Source organism: Cryptomeria japonica, chromosome 10 (genome assembly GCF_030272615.1).
Source record: "Cryptomeria japonica chromosome 10, Sugi_1.0, whole genome shotgun sequence".
NCBI classification, from domain to species: Eukaryota; Viridiplantae; Streptophyta; class Pinopsida; order Cupressales; family Cupressaceae; genus Cryptomeria; species Cryptomeria japonica.
This window is the reverse complement of record NC_081414.1, coordinates 68,348,428-68,354,363: the sequence shown is the minus strand read 5'-3', so window position 1 is coordinate 68,354,363 and position 5,936 is coordinate 68,348,428.

The following is a 5,936-nucleotide window of genomic DNA, read 5'->3' as shown; positions in this document are numbered from 1 at the left end:
GGAGAGGAGTTAGATGTTGCGGTTTGGAACATATGTTTATTACATTGGCATGAGTCTGTGATTGAAACCGCATCAACAAATTCAAAGTATTGAGTGAGTTATGATTGATTGTCATGAACTTTGTGAAGAAGAATGTATACCGGTAACAGATCTTTAATCGGTAATGATTTATGATTTGGCGATGGATCTTATCCATGTGTTAGTGAACAAATTTTTGCCTTTCTTCAAATTAAATTGTTTTAAACTCCGTCGCCTTCTTTGAAAGACAAAGGTTCAACTAAACAACTGGGTAAGTGTGACATACACCACTTCCCTCTAAATTTTTGATAGGTATGACTCCCTCCATTAGTTATTCAGGGAATAATCTAATTAAACTAAATTGGTATGCTTTTAACCCGAAAGCACATAAGGTTGCCTACTTCATTCTTAGATGAGAGGATAATGGTTCACAAATATTTTAGAGAAAACTATTCTTCAAAAATGCTTCAACATGAAAAATGGAGGTGATCGAAACAAAGTTCAGAAAACACCGATTCAGCACTTCATAAAAACAGGTAAGAGAAATAAAATCTCTTTCAAACGCATATCTTTTATAATCACATAGAAAGAAACTCCAGAATAATAACAACATTTACCATCAGAAAGGTGATCACAGTTGTTTAATCAGATTAATATTTGCAAAGAAATATCACTCCACGGATTCAAAACTCAAAGGTTTTCCTTCTCCAAAATGCCTATGATCTTTATATATATATATATATGTATTTCATGCAACAAAGACACAACAATATACGTATAAGTTCTTTCTAATTTCAGTTTTTGAGAAACTGGTGACTTCCTTCCAACAAAAACCAAACTTCTAAAAACAAAATCTAAGTAACTTATTCTAACCCTTTCACTATCTATCTTAATCTAATTTATAATAGTCTTAAAGAACAGAGGAGGTCTCCCTTAAAACCTGACCTCCTCCGAAACAGTTATAAAAACCAACAGAGTATTTTAAGGACAGATGTCTCGAAGTCATTTGCAAGATTATGAAAAACACATAAAATAAAAATAGAGCATTATCATCATGCTATGCTTCTTCTCAAACATCATCCTCTCCTCCACTTTTCTGGGCATCGTGGGTGGTTGCAAGTTCCTGAATTATAGACTGGCTAGGATTTTTCATGGCATTGATCTTTGCTTTAGCAGCTTCTTTATCCCACCTGTGCTTCACCATTTTCTCGGCATGCTTAGGTAACTGATCGTTACTAATAAATTTCATGGGCTCAATTCGGGCAAGTTTCGTTATATCTTCTGGAGTGAAATTGCCTTTGGCCTTAACTTTCTCCATGTGCAGCTTACAAGCCTTTATTGCGTCCTGCGTGTTCAGTCCATAGATTCCCAGTTGCCAATTGTGGTCCAAATTAACCACTTTGTTGTCATTAACCAAGTTGCACTGAAGATCCTGAAGCTCATAAACAGAAGCCCTAGCATCAGAAATCACAGACTTGAATGTGAATACCTGCCACATTATAGTCTTCTTCAATACGAAGAGTTGGCACTCATCTACCAACTTGATTGAGTTTTCTAAAAACTTTGTGGCTCCGTACTCTTCTATCTTGGTGAGCATGGGTAAGACATTTTCCCATTTATGCTCTTCTTTTTCCCATGGCACAATCTGATTCTGAATCTCTTCAATGAGGCTTTGCATTTCGTCGCATAACTTCCTGGAGCTTGTGATATACTTTTCACCATCTCTAATCACTCCTTCAATCCATTCTTCCACAGCCCCTGCAATGCTTTTGGCTTGCTGGACTTGACCCATCAGCTTCTTGTTCTCTAGCATAGTAGGGTCAAAACTTTCTGAAGCATGTGATATGGGAAGTGCTCCAAAGCAGCCGATACTATCAATGAATTGAGCAAGAATTTTGATATGCCACTTGAGCTCTCTTTTCTCCTACCCATATTTTTTTGCCCTAGTGAGCATCTTCTTAGCCTTTACTTGGAAAAGGTGATTATCTGAATCCCTACTCATATTCCTGAGCTCCACTTAGGTGATCTCAAAGTCCTCTGTGTTAACCTCCTTATTCTCATCTTTGGGCTTATAAGAAGCAATCTCGGCAACCCACTTCCCAGTCTCTTCATCAGTATCCAATCTGGCAGTTGTTTTGAACTTCTTTTGTTTGGGACCCTTCTCCGTGTACTTAACCACCATGTCCTAAATCAGGATGGTCACTAGAATAAAACTTTGTTTCTTGCTTACGGAAGTGGTTAGCCATTTAGGAGTTGCACTTGAACTAGCTATTCCTCTGATCACCTTAGGGGGTGGCATCATGGCTACAATGACCGCATGAGAATCTATGGTGTTGATAATGTCGTTGTCGAGGTCCTCAACTTCAAAAATTTGAGCATCAAGAATTTTGTCTTTTGCCTCCGTGTCTTTGACTTGGTCCATTTTCTTTTGCGCAGCACTCCGTGTCCTTGTATATGGAGGAGCAAAAAAATCCAGAGTCGGATTGGGCTTGTGCTTGGTGTAAGATGGCTTCTTATCTTTACCTACATGAACAAGCATAGAAGTGGGGTTAGAAAAACATTTTGGGGAATGTAGAGCAACCTCACTACCTCTTGCAGGACCAATCTTGTTGCCTAGTTTCATTGCTCTTCTCTTGTTTACCCACTCTGTGGTTCTTTCCAAGACCCTCTTTGTTTTAAGTTGTATGTCATCCTCTTCTTCTACATCCCAATTAATGTAGGACGTTTCGGGTTCACCTTGGTCCAAGTATCCAGGTTCAAAAAGCTCTAGATAATCCTCTTGGATTCCCCTTATATCAATTTTCACTTGTAGTGAAACTACCTGCTCCATAACCATTCTCATGTTTGCTCTTTTGAACACTTCAATCTCATCATTGCAATCTTCCCAAAAGTCCTCCAGGTGTGGGATTGGAAGGGGCGGCATCAAACCAAGACTCCGTGAGAAACCTTTATTGTCAAAGCCCTTTCTTTCATGATATAGTGAAAAATTGAAGTTCTTCAAGTCGGCTCCAATGCTTAAGGCATCTGACATTGAACTGCAAGATAAAATACCCAATTGAATAGGAAAATGATCCTCCCATTTATCTCTGGGTTGAGCCTTCTTAATTATGGTAGCCAACTGCCTACAGATTTCAGCAAGAACAAAATAATCCGAACAAAAATGAGGAAGTCTGAAAGGCTCTTCCTCAAAACCGCCTACTCTTATGTAACAAAAATGAGAAAACTGAACAAAGAAACTACCATATTTCTTCACTAATGCCTGTTCATCTTTAGACATCCTCTTGGTTTTCATGTTCTTTAACTCATAACACAAATCTCCCAGGAAAGCATTATGTACTCTCCTAAAATGTTGCAAAGCATTATCCTTTTTTAACATAGGGTAAAAGTCATACACAGAAACCTCTCCCTCAACGAGCTGCCGAGGCATTCCCACTATCTCTTTGACACATGCCAAGCAATATATCAGATATCAGGACATGAAGAAATTTTTCTTGAACTTTTTCGCCATACTCAGTTGTTCCCTTATGGAGTCAGCAATCAACTCTACCCAATCAAGATATTGCTTTCCTTCCAACACTAGTTGTACATAGCAGTAAATCCAATCATCAAAGTTGTAAGCCTCAGCTGAAACTCTAACTCAATGTAGCAGTAACATGACATCATGTATGTGGGGAAGCATGTGGTTCTTGTTGGGATTCTTAGGTAATCTGGAGCCACCCCTCTGAGGAACCTTCAACCAATATTTTGCTATATTATTCCGGTGTCCAATTTTATTTGCATTGAACTTGGTGATTGATTGGGCGGGAGAAAAGTTTGAGAACTGATAATTAGGCAATTTGAAAACGGAGCAAATATCTTCCCTATTAATTACGAGGAGGGTTTCACCATTATCTCTCTTAATTGTTTTAGAAATAGGATCATACCTCACAATACACTCCCTAACTAGTTCTGGGCACGAGACAACAGGAGGAAAAGTTGCCACTTCTATGAGACCACTACTCAGAATTTCTAAACCAAATGAACCATCAATTCCTTTAAACACCCTTTCCTTTAAAACTTCCAGATTTTCTCCTTTCAAGTCTGTATCACTGACTATGGGCTTTGTGCATGCAAGACTGAAAATATTCCCAAAAAGGTGCAATGTGGACTTCATAATTCATAAACAACAATCCTTATTTTCCCCAGCAAATTCTAGTATGAGAGAGGAAAAGCAGGTAAAAATCACTAGAGAGGATAGGAAACAAACTCACCTTCATAGTTGAGACCAATCGGACGACTACCAGCAAACAAACCTTCTATCCAAAAACTTTGCGGCAATGAAGAACAAGTTTTCAGAAATTAATCACTTCATACCTTATAGCAAAAGAAGTGATACGAACTTATTAAGTGCATTAATTTCAATCGTCAACTCAAATGTGTTGAGCGTTGGGATTGGACATCACATACGTGCATTGAATGCATGGCAGCGTTTTTGTAGTAACCGCCAATTCCCAAAAATGATTACTTGCCTTGAAAACTCAACCAGTTGATGTCACCTGAGATATGGTTCAATCTTCATCATACTTAGCAATAAATACACCATAATGTCTTTTAGCCCATGGGACCCACCTAATTTGAACACACATGAACAATCTGAACTAACTTCACGAGGGTTCAGGTAGTGCAAAGTGTACATTGCGCCAAGAAAATTCTCTTTGAAAAGATTAACTCTGTTAAGTGTCGCTGGTCTTTTGAACTTCATTGAACATGCTAAACACCACTGAACTATTTGAACAAGGTTAAAAGGGTTCATGGCCTGGAGAAAGAAGATATAACACATCATACACGACCATGAAAAAGAACCACTGCAAAACACTTTGAGTGAACGTTAGCATGAAAAACCTTTTAGAAACCTTAGAACCTACGGAACCTAAATGAACATTATGAACTCGCTTCAAAATGGTTCAATGAGTTCATGGGGTTCAAACAGACCATTAAAACTTGACGTTACGGATTAAGAGACAATTTACAAACGGATTAAGGATTGAACCAAAGAATTTCTAGAAAGATAAGGAATCGAATAAAATTTCGTAGGGTGACTTACTCTTGTTATGAAGTATGAACGACAAGATAACACCATGTTCATAACTTAGTGATGACGTGTCAGAATCCGTGTGTAATGATAAGATTGTGTTTGAACACGTACAAGGATCAAATTTCTTGGGAAACAACAAAGTGCTTAGTAGAATGTGACAAGGGTTTGATTGCTTATCAAATCGATGTGCGGTGATATGCGGTGATCATTTGACAGTGGGAGTTGTCTAGAAATTTGTTGTAATGATCTTGTAGCATCGTAAATTGTACGCACTTGCTAGGGTGGTACAATTTCACACCTAGTTTAGCACCAGCCTTGGTGCATTTTGCATTTTGCATTGCATTTCCTCTTTAGCACTTAATTAATTAAATTAATTTGGTCTAAGGTTCTATTTCATCATCTTCCACATCATAAAGTTGGGCCCTTTCATTAAAGTGTGCCCCTTTCATTTTATTCCTCCAATACATCATTTAATCGAAAACCCTAATTAGGTCCTATTTTGAACTGGGGGGCTTGATTTCGGGGGTCAAAACATCTCGAAATCACCTGTAACTTCGAGATTCTCTCTAAAATCATCATATCCGACGACCTTGAAAATTTGGTGAAAAGTTGTCGGGACCATGGCGCCCGGAGTGCACATGGTCCCGGACATTTTTCCCAAAATTTTAGGAGCGCGATCCAATCATAAAATAAATCTTAACCCCAAGAAATTGGTGGGAGATTCAATCTCTAGGTCGGCCAAAAGTTGAAATTAAGACATAGGGTTTCATATATAAAGGCTCTCTTTCTTCATTTGAAAGGATCCGAATTTTGGTTTCAAGGACCTTCTATGTAGCGAAAGAGC